The sequence below is a fragment of the Pleurodeles waltl genome, chromosome 6, assembly GCF_031143425.1.
Source record: "Pleurodeles waltl isolate 20211129_DDA chromosome 6, aPleWal1.hap1.20221129, whole genome shotgun sequence".
Taxonomy (NCBI): domain Eukaryota; kingdom Metazoa; phylum Chordata; class Amphibia; order Caudata; family Salamandridae; genus Pleurodeles; species Pleurodeles waltl.
In genome coordinates, this window is record NC_090445.1 from 1,076,042,355 (window position 1) to 1,076,058,461 (window position 16,107).

Below are 16,107 nucleotides of genomic sequence, written 5' to 3' on the forward strand. Positions count from 1 at the left end.
GTACAGAACTGTTTTCCGGGTGCTTATTGGGAGCAATTTTAAAATCTTCCTCAGCATTTTCAGAGTATGGAAGTATGAGCTGGTGACAATGTTGACTTGAGCGTTCATGTTGAGTTTTCTGTGGATGATGATCCTTAAGTTCTTGGCGAGGGTAGTGGCAATGATATCCTACCTCTGCTGGCCACCTGGTGGAGTCCACGAGAGAATAAGTTGTGTGGTGTCTGCATAAAAGAGGGCGTTGAGGAAAGAGCAAATTATGCTTGCTAGAGGGATTATGTATGTATTGAAGAGGGACAGGCTCAGGGGGGGTTTCTTGCGAACATCTGCAGTGGAGGTTTTAGGTGTCTGAGGTGTACAGTGCCAGGCTGACTGGATCTTTCCAGTCAGGTAGGAGCAGATTTAGCGCATTGAATGAGAATTGAGGAGGAAAACCATGTCAAACGCTGCATAGAGGTCCAGGACGACGAGAACCGCCGTGTCTTCTCTGTCCAGAGTCATGCTGATATAATCCATGGTAGCAATTAGGGCAGTTTCTGTGTTCAGGCTGGGTCTGAAACCAGACTGAGTGGTGTTGAGGAGTTAGTGGTCAGTGAGGTATTAGGTGGGGCGTCTGTTGATGATTGTCGCCAAAACATTGGCCGGGAATCGAAGCAGTGAAATTGGTCTGTAGTTGGTGAGCGTTGAAAGGTGCGTGGAGGGTATCTTTGAGTTGAGTGTTTTAAAGTGCCTGGGAAGGTTGCGTAAGAGGTGGAGGCGTACATGGCGGTGATGGATTGCATAAAGGTACTCATCTTAGACTTGTTCATGTTTGGACTGCTGTGAACATCTTACAGGGCTTGTTTAGGCTCTAAGCTTTGTAAACTAAACTCACGATGAATGTAGAGTGAGATAATATTCAGAATCTTCTGTTCCAATTCTCTTACGTCTTATTTCTATTTCTCACATTTCTTCCCAAAATCACCACTGTCCTGCTCCTAGAATGTGCAGTTACATGTCTCGGCAAATACTTGTGTGAGCTAAGTTAGCATGGTAGAGTCAACTCATTCCACTGGCTGGCCACGTAGATCAGCTTGGTTTATATCTTCTGGATTTTGCACACTGACATTTAAAAACTGTATTCACCATTGTTAGTGGTTATTTATAGACATTAGGATGAAATGCAGAAGGGCAAGGCTCTCTAGTGAGAGAATATTTTCACTCCTGTCAGCTAGTTTAGAGCTTAATCTGGATATGTTATACCATTAGCATTCAGTGCAATCCAGCCAGTCCTGGGCACAGGTATGTGTCCAGACGACTGGGAGGCAGTCTTTGACAGAGTTGTGACATTATCCAGTGCAGTCTTGTTCTGTTTGTTCCATAGGGTGAACATATTTGCTACCTTTAGAATAACATTCTCATCTTGAGACTCTCATGGATACTTATAAATCTAGATTATTCATGTACGTATGCAGGATTCCAGAACACATTTTAAAATATTTAATTTTTTATTTTTAAAAATAATTTGATAAAGAAAACATGTACATAGGCAACATTGTCCTTTTTTTCTTTATTTCACCATTAGGGCATATAAGGTCATAGTACAACCGACTGAAAGCATTACTGCAGAAAAGCACTTTAGAAGGAAAAAGCAAATGATGATTGGTGCTTCTATTCGTAGTCTGTAAGAAGACCAAGAACTGCCACTGCCATTTTAATAATCCTGGTGGCCGCACTAACTCATCATATTAACTGAGCAAGGGTCCCAATGAACTTGATGTCTTTTGAACTTTTTCTTATTTCTAAAACTGGTTTATCTTAGGACATCTGGCAAATTTCCCCACGGTTTATTTGAAAAATGGGAGTCTTTTTCTAGATATTTCTCTCAGTGTCTCCTTCACTGGCCACAATGCACGTTCTTTTTAATGGATGTTCTTTATGTGAAGGATACAAATAGTGGAAGAAAGAGCAGAATATATGTTTATTTTACCATCTACATAGCATTTATCAGTTCAAAATCCGCCATGAGATTCCATGTGGGGCCGAATAACATACTGAAAGAGACCATCTCCGATCCAAGCTTTTAGTACTTGGTAGACACAGGAGAAGACTCTCGTTAGGCCCACCTTCGGTGAAGGGGTCAGTGGACTTGATTCCTTCTCAGCATTGGGGATGGAAACCAGTCTTTGCATACCCTGGGGCCATTAGAGGAACTTTAGCTTCACCACTGCTTCTTGCTGGAAGGCAATGGAAGCTGTTAAATGATAAAACTACACACCTCCTATGAAAGTGAGTGCTCTGAGAAATCCACAGTGCAATCTTTCCCTTAAAGTTGGCACAGAAACTCTGGACATAGCCTTCATACTGTATTGAGGTGCTTAGGTTTCTCAAACATCAGACTCAGTTGTGTCTTGAATTTTGCCAATGGGTGATATCATCTGTTTCTTCAAGGACACAAACAGAGTGAAGAAAATGAATGATGATGCCTTCCAGCATACATTTCATAACTGTTCTTTTTCCAGATACTTTCACCTAAGCCTTAAACCAGATCAGAGTTTCTTGGCACTTACCTAGGGCATTCTATGCTGTGGTCATCCCCCATAGAGAAGGCTACAAAAATAAATATACAAAGTCTCAGAGTTCAGCCAAGTCTTTTGAGGGCTCCTCCACATCTGGGGTCTCTACAATTGTAAGTATTGCAACTTCTTAAGCTGTGACATAATCACTAACGAAAAGCAAAAACTGATGCTCTCCGTAGAAAAGGTCTGCCCAATGTTCAACAGCATCATGCAGGCAACAAGCGCTGCTGCAAATCTGCGCAAATTGTATGGCATTGTTAGCACAACTGGTCCTTAGTAAGTAAACGTACTCATATAGGCCGATGAAACTTTTGAATCGCATGGAGTTTCCTAGTCATGTAGTGGTTAATAAATCAACAACTAATATCAATAATCAACAAACATGCTATAGATGAACAGCTTAAACCATCTACTCACGAATAACCACAGCTCGGTAAGGAGTTAACAATTTTTATTTCCCTATTGAATAAAACTCTAAATCACCTGTTAGTTCAATCTTTATTCAATCCACTCAATTTATTAATTAATTAATAGAAAACAACATTAATATCAAAGTACAGCAATTAAGTTTGCCAGTCAATTTGTCACTGTCAACGTCAACCTCAATAGCCTACCTAACCAAGATTAGCATCAGCTTGTGGGTCTTCATTCGAAAAACCTTTTAGAGAAAACATTAATTTGGAAAAAATCTATCTAAGTGAGAATTCTATAATCAGCGCAGTTGGTACCTAGAAGAAAAGGCGCAAATTTGTCAGTCACATTTTCATAGCTACCTATCAAGGATGGGTCAGCAACAAGTCAGTCTTCGTCTTCAGGTCATCAGTTAGTCAGCTACAGATCAGGCTCACAGATTATGAGCCCAACAACAGCACTTCGGACAGCGTCTCCTGACGTCAATTCTCCCCCACATCTGACATTTCAGCCCCTTGTCATGACTTTTTATTAGGGTCTCCCAGTCCATCCCCCTAATTTCTAATTGGTCAGCCAGCAGATATAACTTTAACCTATAACCTTTAACCAATAACTTTAGTATTTGTTTACTGAATCTACTATTTCCCATATCAGTTAATTCTCAAAATGTGGATTGGTTCTCCGTATGATGTCCTCGTCATCTGGCTCTTCAGGTATCGAATTGTTACATGTTCCGCTTCACTCAGTGGCTGTATTGTTCAAGTCCTGGGAAAGTACATTTAGCCTGCTCTACACATAATTTTATCAAATTCTCTTCATCATCTCCTGTCTGCCGGTACATTGTACAAACTTCTAGGTAAGCAACTTTAACATTGAGCGTGTCAGTGTCAGTTCATAGCTTCAGTCCTTTGCAATGCGTTCAATATTTCAGCTCTCCGTGTGCGAGGCCTAAGAAAACTAGACCTTTGGTTCAGCTAATTTAGCACTACAAATGAAAGCAAAACATAGATTATACATCTTATTATTATGACTTATTACATTTTTTCTCATATATTTCCATTATTTCATACAGTTTTAGTTCAACTAGTACACATGGTGATCACACTTCGAGGGCACATTTTCAAACGTGCACATTATTCTCTATGATTAATTTCTCTGCACAATTCTCATTAGTAAACACATATGTACCATTAATAATTTTCTTAATTAGCATATCTGCTTCAACAGTCCCTTCTCTCATGACTAAATATGTCATCACACCTTTCTTTATCATCATTTTACAATTCAGTCTCACCTGTATTTTGTCGTCTTCTTAAGTTTTCCTCTATCGATTCTTCCCCTGGGTTGCTCTTTCCTCCTCTGATTTTTTTTAGACCTTTTTAATTTTATTCTTTGCCACAATTTGCATGTACCCATAATCCTAATATACAAGCAATCACAATTAATATTCCCTGTACAATGTTCAATAATACCCCATTCCAAATTTGAAGCAAATCCTTTTCCAACCTTTCCCCAAACCCCTGGTTCCTTCAATTCCTTCAAATCCTTACTCGAATTAGTTAAGTTAGTAAGTAAGTCTTTTATCTCCTTATCATTATTTGGTATGTAAGAACAACAATGCCTAGCACTAATCATCCTACAGATGCTGTCGTCTTTACCTAAAAGTATGTGTAAAGCAAGCCTATTTTGAAGCGTCATAGCTCTATCCGCCGCTACTTCAATATCTAACAGGAGTATTGCCCCTGTAAAATTTGTCAGCATGTTATCCACAATAGTAGACAACTTTTGTATCTTGATTGCATTCAGAATAACTCCTACAGAAGGAATTACTGCACCAACAATATCTCCCACAATTGCAGAACAGGTTTCCCTCCTCTGTCGCTTATGATGTAATTAAGTCATTTTCTGAAACTTCTTTAAATCATCTGTCTGATAGATTTTAGGGAAAACTATTCCCAAATAGCATGTCCCAAACCATCCTCTCGGAAGACGGTAATAAGCATTAAGTCCACAAATATAGTAGATCCCAGGAATCGCAGAGTCCTGACCATTCAGCATAAAAGTGCATTTACTCTGAAACAAAAGCACATGCCTACATTCACTCGTTCCCACAAATAGTGTCAGTGCATGATTTTGGCCTATATACACACAAAGCTTCCCTACATGTAATGCATCTAAAGCTAATTTCCCTTGTGTTTTAATAGCAGTATAAGCATAATCATTTTTATAAGTCCTCTTCTCTAATCCCTTTTCTAACTTCTCCTTCAAGGCCTTTCTCCTGTCAGTATGCCCTATAAAGCCCTTTTCTAACAGGGTGAGTAAGCATGTCAGATTATTCTTGTGAGCGTTTGCGGTTCCAAATGTTAATGTTATTTCAAAGAAGCCTCTAACTAATAATATATCATGCTCTGTAGCTATTTTACTTAGATACCTGATAATAGGAACAAAAGAAAACACAAGGTCGTAGTTCGAGTAAAAGTACTGAATGTACTCTTGGTTATAGAATCTTGTTAGTAGCAGACTACAGTTTATGTCATATGCTAATGGCAGACTATGGTACGTAATACCTTCTTCCACAGAGGAAGGAATTTGCGTACACACAAGGCAATTCCTTGCATCCATCGTCTCAACATGCTCCCTCAACAAGCGATAGAATACATTAGAAGAAAGCTCTTCTTGAGCATTAGTATAGTCATGCAAGTATTTCTCATCTAACTTAAACCTTTCTAAAGCTGTTAGTGTAGTAGTTTCAGGAACAAACAATATTAGCCCTCTTCATATCATGAATAGACAGTCCCACAATCATTATTATAAACATTATTCCACACATAATTGGCACTCCGACACTCAAATACCTACAATACCTAATATTCCTAACGCAGTTATCTAACTCAGCCATGATCTGTAAAGAATCAGAAAGTAGAAGTAACTCTTAGACAAAGTGCAACAGAAAAAAATCAAAAATGAAAAGTTTTTCTTACAGTTCGGTTTCACACCCAGGAACCCTTTTCTCCTTTGTCCAAATTCGGTTAGCAGCTTGTCGCATCCAGTTTTCAATTGTCATATCAGGTTATCAATGTCTTTTCCAGTTTTATTCGTTCGTTCGTTCGTTACTTTATTTCGGCAAATATTGCCATAAAAGTCAAGACAGGAAATAAATACGACATACATAAATACATTATACAATAAAATATAAGATACAATACATACAGTTGGCAAGAAGTATATGGATGTCCCCATGGTTAAGCAGTATCATTAGGCGTATACAAATATAAATAACAATTTATAAAATAATTAAAAGCCAGAACTAAAAGAAAAAAAAAATTAATTAACTTGTCGATAAAACAGTGCATCATATACCTTTGCAAGGAGGGGGATGAGCGGGCCACCTGACAAAGCGTTACAATTTGTGACCAAGTCGATTCCTGATAAGGTACACATTATATAGGAATCTGCTTGTGCCAAACACCACTAATTGTGAAGTATTGGACTGAAATATGCGCACTGCTTCTTTATAGGATCTGACCCCCACATATTTACAAACGGGTTTGATCCACCGATCCCTTGGTTTCTTGTATACTGGGCAAAAGAAGAGTAAATGAACAACGTCTTCTTTAGCCCCTAAGGTACAGAGAGTGCAGAGTTTACAACCTTTTACCCCTCCCCAATTGCATGTGTAAGCATTAATCTGTAAGACCCCGTACCTAAACTGTAAATAAAGTGTTTTTGCCAGAGGAGGGCCGACCTCATCCAAAAATTGTTCGAATTTAGGTGTATCTTTTATGTTTAAAAAATTCAAAGTCAGAGTACCAATCGATGAACTATGCAGTAGCTCTCCGTTGACATAAGACCAAAAAGTGTCCTTTACATTTTTCCTGGTACATGTTGTCATATTCTGTGGAGCTTCCCATAGGTGTGATAAACCTAATCTCTCGTACCACTTAGATACATATTTTAACCAAGGGGTATTCATATGTCCATCTATCTGAGTTAGTTCAGTCAATCCGTTCTTGTAATCACTCAACTCCGGGGTTACCCATAGCCTGACCCAATACAGCAATGGTCTTAATAATGCTTGATAGTCTGCTCTTTTAAGATTAATATCAAGGAAAACAGGGACTAGGGGGGTTCTTGTCGGTATTTTAAGTAGCCTACGTACAAAATGGTTTTCCGTTTTTCCAAAGTTGTTATTGCAATGGAAGCCCCAGAGTTCAGCACCATAAAGGGCGGTCGATTGGGCCTTTGCTTTATATACTTCCAGTGCTGGTGAGATTGCTTTAGAGTAACTGGCTCCGTGTATTTTTAAAATAGGCATTGAGTTTTGTTTAAGGGCTAGAATGCTTTTATCCATCTGCCCTTTCCAGGACAGGTTACTATCCAGCGTCATCCCCAGATAATTGAAACTCCCTACCTGTTCCAGTTTTTGGTTATCCAAGGACAGATTATTCCTGAGGGATTTCTTGGAGTTTATTGACATATACTTTGTTTTGGTAGGATTTATTTCTAGCCCCTTCCCCACGCAATACTTCTGGAAAGAATCCACCAAATTCTGTAAACCTCTCGGAGTTTGAGAAATGAGGATGGTGTCATCGGCAAATAGTAATGCCGTAACCGGCTCGCCACCTAGCTTCGGTGAGTCATGTACACAATCCCTTAAATAGATTGGAATATCATTAACATATAGTGAGAAGAGTGTAGGAGCTAACACGCAGCCTTGGCGCACACCACGGTCTACAGGTATGGCCCTTGAGGTCTCACCTTCTTTTCCCCACCTAATTTTTGCATAGTTCCCTGTGTGAAGCTTGATAAGTTCTTTAAGTAGTTCCCCAGGGACCCCCATGTTTCTTAATGTAGACCACAACAAATTGCGAGGAACAAGGTCAAAGGCGGCCCTTAGATCCATGAATGCCACATAGAGGCTACCCTTCCTTATGGTTATATACTTCCAACAGATGCACATGAACCTAAACACCTGGTCAACCGTACTTACTTTTATTCTAAAGCCAGCCTGATATTTGGTTAATATTTTAGTCTCTTCAATCCAATCTAAAAGCCTGTTTAAAATATGTCTGGCATATATCTTTTGAAATGAGTCTATTAAACTTATTGGGCGGTAATTACTTGGATCGTAGCGATCACCTTTTTTAAAAATTGTCATAATTTCTGCCCCTTTCCAGGAATCGGGGATTGGTGTGCCTGCCACAATGGAATTACTCAAGTAATTTATGTAAGGCCCCCACACATCCACATCATATTTTAGAAGATCTCCGGGGATTTTATCAGGGCCTGGGGCTTTGCCCAATTTCACAGCTAATAAAACCTTATTAGTTTCTTCTAAACTAAAGGTTAGTGGAGCAACACTTATCTCTGAATTTGTCTCATGGTCCTCGAAGGGCAAATTCTCCTGTTTGTTAGCATAGAGCTTAGTGAAGTGGTCGCACCAAGTATTTTCATCTAGGAAAATATCCTTTGTTGATCTGCCCTGCTTATTTCCATTAGCGATTAGATTCCAGAACATACTCTGGTCCCGTAGCTTAGCTGCATTCAAGAGATCCTCCCAGAAATTTTCATCCCATGTTTTTTTAGCTTGGGCCAACGTTTTTTTGTGGGCTAGTCTATTGTTTTTTATATCCAAGCTGTTCCCGGATTTTACTGCCTGGATTAGTCTTGATTTTGCTATACGACAGTCTTTATTATACCATGGGTTCGCTGACTCAAGATCATTCCGTTTCCTATTACCATCTTTTTTATAGATTTTGCTCAATAGTGGGGTTAATGCGTCTACCAGCTTAAGATGTATGTCAAGCACACCTTGTGTTCCCACTAATGCTGTCTGAAGGCCTCCTACCGTTTCAGTAAATACATTGTATATATTTATCAGCGTTATTTCGGTTCCCAAGATATAGGGCCATCTTAGGGCACGCCTGTTATTAGTTACCTCTAGTTCCGCGACCGTGGTATTTAATAGGGTCTCTTCTTTGGATTTAATAATGAATGATTGAGAATCCAGCCATAGTAGGAGGGGAAAATGATCACTCTCCGTCCTATGGTCTATCTTAAAGTCGGTTATTTGGTCCCATATATTCCGGGTAGCCATTACAAAATCTATATGGGATCTGGAATTTCCCTTAAAATAGGTTGGGGCTGCTGGTCTGTCTGAACGAAATCGACCATTACAGGCCCTTAGGTCATGCGCCACAGTCAACTGTAAAATCTGTAAGGCGGCTTTTGTGCCTTTAGCTGCACTTACAGATTTTAAGGGCAGGATGTCATTAGCAGCATCTTGATCGTCGAATAATTTTTCCAACCCCGGGATATGCTCATATTTACAATTAAAATCTCCACCAACTAACACCTTTGCATTATCTCCTAATGAGTCTAGAACGGAGTCCAAGAGTTCTACTACCTCTGATTCCTTGTTAGAAGGGAACGGTCTGTTATATATATTTATTAGATGTATAGTTTCTTTCCCTCTTGTTTTGATTTTAAGGCCTAGTAGGTCCGGGGAGGGGATGGGTAGCGGGGTGACATCTATTTCTAGGGTCACTTTAACCCAGATGACCAGTCCCCCTGAGGCTCTCCCTCTAGTTGATGGAATAGCATGGGAACAATAGGTTTTATACCCCAGCCTATGGGGGGTTTCTACCATCCAGGTTTCTTGTAGGAGTATGATGTCGTAGTTCTCAATATAGGAACACCATACCACATCCTCAAGGTTCCTTGCTAAGCCAGCTATATTCCATGATATCAGTCTAATACTTGATTTTCCTTTTACACAGGGAGGATCTAATACTATAAGTAGGTTGTCTTTTTCTGTAACATCCTCCAGCTCAACTAAGGGGTTTGGCTCTTTATCTTGGTTGTAGTTTTTACTAGTGTCTTTACTAGTGTCTTTACCCTCCATGGTCACTGAGAGGCACTTATCCGGTACACCCGAACTAGTTGTCTTACTTAAAATAGAATAAGGGGATTTAACGTTGCTTACCAATTTAACTGTCCTTGTATTTCTGGGACTCGAGGGTACTATGAGTTCCGGTTCAAGATCTTCTATACTCTGTTTTTGTTCCCACGTCTGGGTATATACTAACGTTTCTGTGATGGGATCCCCTGCTCGTGGGAGTCAATCGTTTTCGTCCAAAGTGCTCAGTACCGAAAAGCTATTTCCAGTTGGGGTATAAGAGCTAGTGTTTCTTCTAATAGTCAAGGGTCTGTGTTTTTTAGAAGGTTCTGATGTACTGGCTAAGTGTCGATAAAAATAACCCAGAGGATGCACACCCACGTCAGATTCCTTTATATCCAAGGAGGCTGCTCTAAGAAGGACAGTCGCAACATGTTGAGGGTGCCTAAAATTAACAATTACACAGTCTCCCTTACATTTTTTCCTTGCGTTTCCGATCCATGGTATCCGCCTAGTAGACAGTATTTGATCGGATAGGTGTGGGGGGAAACCACAATTTTTGTTTAACCAGGCAACTGATTTCCGTTTGAGAGAATCATGTGATTCCTCACGGAAGTTCACTGCTGTTGGGTCTAAGGGAGGAATGTTCGAAAGGACTATGACATAGGGTTCACAATCAGGTGGAAGGTTAATAAAATTTGGTCTGTTCACAGGAGTAGTGTTCCTCACAATATTAGATGCAGCTGCTTTCATATGAGGGGTACTATCCACCATACTTGGTGGCTCCCTAGATTCAGGTAAACGTGGCCTCTGTGCTTCAACCAATTGTTCAGGGTTGCCGGATTGGACGGATAGCTCAGACTGTTTCATAGTTTGTCCCATATACATTTTGTCTAAAAGACCACCCAACCTAGATACCTCCGTAGATAGTAATTCAATCTTTTCCATAAGAGGTTTAGTCATATGGACTAGTTTTTCCTCAAATAGCTTAGCGATGTGGCCCAAGAGAACACCATTCACATCGTCCTTGTTAATTGTAATCCCATTTTCAGCTACATTACTTCTATGACCATATTCTATCATTGGTTCTATTGTTGGTTTGAAATGAGTGTTACCCCGCTTGGATAGCATTTTTCTGCATTTTCTAACAGCTCTCTTAGGGGGAGAGTGAGACAATGCAGGCTCACTCGGGGGCTCCAATGGGACTTGATTTGGTGGCTCTAAAACGAAGGGTAAAGCGGCTGGGTTTTCCAAAGGGAGAGCTTCAATATTAAGGGGGTCCATCATAACAGAACCGCTACCATTGTTTACAGGAGAAAACATTTCTGGGGTGGACTCCTTCCCTAAGGACTTCCTTCTATCAGTGTTTATCTTGCTCACCATTTTAACCAGGTAATTATCCAGGGTGGAAATATTCTTAGCCATTCTACACCGCCCTCACGAATATGACGACCACTACTAGTTTTTGATAAATACTAGACTGTCTAGTTTTATGGCCCTGCACTACACAGAACTTTTATATCGTTTACAAAGTATAGGGCCTCTACATATATCAGCAATAACACAGAACAGCAAGTGTATAACACCCAGAAGACACAATGAATCAATTTAAATGAAGCCCAGGTATACAGCTTACTAAAAACGTTATCAGATTCAATAAAAACAATTACAATTAACTGCTTAGTGAACTTGCTCAACCCGACCCCTTCTGGCCCCCTAACGGCTCCCTAACGGACTCACAACGGCCTGTCCTTTGCCCGACCCCGCTCAGCCAGGGGCAGGATCAGTTTGATATCACCTTCGGGCGTGTGAGATCCGCTTGTTCTGCTTCCGTGGTGCTAGGGGACCTGGCTAAAGTAGTCCCGTCCTGGTCCGTCAACGCTCCTCCCACACAGCGGTCGCAATGTCGGGCGACGGCGGGGGGGAGACGTGGAGGTCAGCAGAGGGAACAAAAGGGACAGCACCCCCCGAGGACCACAAGGGCACACAGGTATGCTGCACAATACAGGTGTAATTAAATTACAGCATTAATATGTCTGTGACCAGATATTAAAGAGGGGTGGCCCAGCCCAGCCTCTTCCTGTCTATTTCAACAGTCTCTCTCTTTAAGTTTTCTTTAGATCAGCTCAACAACTCAGTCTATTGATCATCGCCTTCAGGTTGCATCAAAGTACTGATTCGGAACTTCTCTATCAAAAAAAAAAAACTTGCTTCGCCATTCACTTGTGGCTGCATATGCCCACTCAAGACCTGCATATCTTCGACTTGCTACTCTCTTCCTTTTCAACCTTCGATCACCACCTAATTCTCCTTTACTCTGTTCTTCCTTTCTCGTAGTATCCACTTTTTCTATTGTTTCATTTATGACCAATTCCTCCTCCTTCCCAATTTACGATTCAGGCCAATTATCTCCTTTTCTCATTCCTTCTGTCAATATTTTCCTCAAGATTGGACTCTTCTCCTTCTCTTTATCCTAGGTGCTTTCTCTTGATGGACCTGCAACGGGTTCAGGAGTCGTCGAATCACTTTGGCTTTGATCCGTCTCAACTCTTTCACCTTCTTGTTCTGGCACTCGCTCTGTTTGCCTTTCAGCACCGTCGGCTTCTGGGAGACCCCCTGTTGTGCTTGGTTCTCCTGCTGTATCTGTTAAGTTAGGCTCTTGCTCACCCTCCTGTAATTCTTCACTCATCTTTCACAGGCATGTTAGACCCATCTTCCACAAGCTCGGGTTCAACCTCAGGTTCAGCTTGCTCTTGTTCTGGCTCATTTACAGTCACTTGTTTCGCTGTTGTTGGTGCTCTCATTAACACTTCATGATCTTGCATACTCACCACTCTCTTAGTATGGCTCGCATGTATCCAGTTCAGCAGTCCTGCACACATCACAGCTGTCATAGTTCTTACCACCACCTGGTAGGGACCCTTCCAATGCGGTTACAAACAGGTCTTGCAAAGGTGCTTTTTGATGACGACCCAATCTCCAGCTCTCAGATTGTGACCTTGGTCATGGATGGGTGGCAATGGTAGCTGCCTGCACCTGCTGAGAGAAAGAGCAAACTACATCAGCCAGATCCTTGCAGTAATCCAACACCATATCATCTGTAATTTTGACAAGTGTATTGGCTGGAATTGCTGGCAGTCTCATTGCTCTGCCCATGAGAATTTCATAGGACGACAGTCCTGTCTTCCTGTCAGGTATGTTTTGCATTGCCATCAGTACCAAAGGTAACACATCTGGCCATTTCAGATTGGTTGCGGCACACATCTTGGCTATTCTGGATTTAAAGGTACCATTCATTTGCTCCACTAGTCCTGATACTTCAGGGCGATAGCTACAATGCAACTTCTGCTCAATGTTTAGTGCTGCACATAAGAGTTTGATTACTTTGTTATTGAAGTGAGTTCCCCAATCTGATTCTAAAGAGGTAGGGAATCCGAACCGTGGTATTAACTCTAAGCAACAACTTTGCTACTGTGAGACTGTCATTTCTTCGTGTGGGGAATGCACCAATACGTACTTCAAACCACCACATGCAGGCATCTCAATGAAATCCAATTGCATCCTGCTGAATGGACATCCTGTTCTTCCAATGTGGCTCAAATTCACCACTGTCCCTTTTCCCACATTTAAGTGCTGACAAATTACACATCGGTGACACACTGCCTCTGCTGCTTGTCTGAACTTAGGATAGAACCAACCCACCTCGAACAACCTGACCATGGCATCCCTTCCAATATGTGCTTGGCCATGGTAGTACCTGGCCATCTGGGATACTAAACTATTGGGCAATACCATCTGACCCTCCTCAGAAACCCAATTTTCATCAGGTCTTTGGATACATTTCAGCTTAACCCAAAGTCGTTTCTCCTCTTTGTCTGCATTCTCCTGCAAGGTTTTCAATTCCTCTAGAGTATCAATCACATTTAAGGCGTAACTTGTGCAATTATTCTTTTCCTCAGGAATCAATGTGCAAAATCTTGTGACTTGATCTGCATATCCATTTCCCAATGAAATGTAATCCTGTTTCTTTTGATGGGCACTGTATTTTGCCACTGCAATTTCTTCAGGTAACTATTGCGTACAACAACTCTTTTATTCTGTCACCGTTTCTCACTGGTGTCCAGTAGAGGTCATGAAACCTCTTTGCGACCACAGATGACCAGAATCATGAACAATTCCAAATCCATTTTGACTGTATAAATTGTGACTCTTAGTCTCGCAGAAACATAGCAGGCTCTAGTAAGAGCTACTAATTCTGCTACTTGTGCAGAATATACACCTAGAAGCAAAGAAGCTTCTAACGTGCCTGTAATTGTGCATACTGCATATCCTGCTCTCAATGTCCCTGTTCCCCCTCTGAGACATGAACCATCAACAAAGACAATTTGGTCATTTTTTTCCAAACGCGTATCTCTAATATCAGGCCTTGGTTTTGTACATAGCTCAGTTACCTCAAGACAATCATGCTCCATTTCTTCTTCTTTTTCAATTTCAACAGTATCACTTGGAAGCAATGTCGCTGGATTCAACACCGTACATCTTTTCAATATTACATTTGGAGCACCAAATATGCTCGTCTCACACCTTGTCAATCTTGCACCCGTCAAATATTGCGTTTTCGTCCTTGTCAGTAAAATTTCAACAGAGTGTGGTACCATTACTGTCAAAGGGTATCCCATGACTACCCCCTCACATTTGGAAAGACTTTGACCAACTGCGGCTACTGCACGCAGGCGACCTGGTAAAGCTGCTGCGACCGGGTCGAAGGTAGCTGAAAAATAGGCTACTGGGCGATAGGTACCTCCATGGACCTGTGTCAAGACAGACAAAGAACAAGCATCACGTTCATGACAAAACAATGTGAAAGGCTTTGTATAGTATGGCATTCCCAACGCTGGATCTCTGCACAAACTCTCTCTCAATTTAGTGAAAGCCTTCATCTGATCCTCATCTAAGATAATGGGTTCTGTAACTTCCTTGTGTGTTAACTGCAGCAATGGTTTGGCAATTTCACCAAAATTCGGAATCCATTGTCTACAGTACCCCAACAGCCCCAGGAACACCCTGCCATCTCTCTGTGAAGTCGGAGGACTTCTCTGCAAAATCATGGTAATTCTTTCTCTAGAAATTCTCCTTAGCCCCTTCTCAATCTGGAGTCCCAGATATTTCACTGATTCCTTGCAATACTGTAATTTTACAGGTGACACCTTATTCCCAAACTTTCCCAAATGATTCAACAGGGCAATCGAATCGTACATACACTCATTCCTTGTTATGGATGCGACCAGCAAATCATCGATGTACTGCACTCGAGTCAATTGGTATGGTAATTCTAATGACTCAAAGTTCTTTTTCAAAATCTGATTGAACAGTGATGGTGACTCCGTATACCCTTGTTGAAGCCTGCACCAGCTGTAGACTCTGTCTAGGAATTTGAAACTAAAAAGAAACGGACTATCCTCATGAAGAGGCACGGAAAAGAAAGCTTGGGACAAGTCAACCACTGTGAACCACTCTGCTTCGCAAGGAATCTGAAACAGTATCTCTGCTGGATTTGGCAGTACTGGACAACACTTGACCACCAAATCGTTCACTTTTCGCAAGTCCTGCACAACACGCACTTTGCCACTCAGCTTCTTTAAACCTAATATTGGTGAATTGCATGGACTGCTCAACACTTTCTTTAAAACTCCTTGCTTTAGGAAATCTCCAATCATCTGTGCCACCGTCATTAGTACATCTTGTGGCATGTTAGACTGTGGAAGTTGCGGGAATACTGCATTTGGCTTCACTCCCTTAATCAGACCTACTTCTTTACCTGTCAGGTCCCAAACTTCTTCTTTCACTGTTCCCTGTAAATCTGCGTGTAATTCTTTCACAGTAAACATTGGGAAACATTCAATCAATGGGTATTCTTCACTAGCTTTGTTAATCAGCATTTCAGTCACCTGCCCTTCTTCATCATCGCTAGTAGTTTGTACCGCAATTCCAGTGACTGAACAATTAATGGAGAATTTTGTCTTACACAATAAATCTCTTCCCAGCAAGGACACTGGACTTGAATCACACACTACAAATCTATGTAGTACCTGATAATTGCCGATCTCAACCTGCACTGGTTCTGTGATTGGGTTTGTCAATTGTCTATTCTCTAGTCCCACTATTTGAACTGTTCTGCCTTAAAAAGGTAAATTCGGAACTTCCACACTTCTCACTGTAGAGCGTGTAGCTCCTGTGTCCACC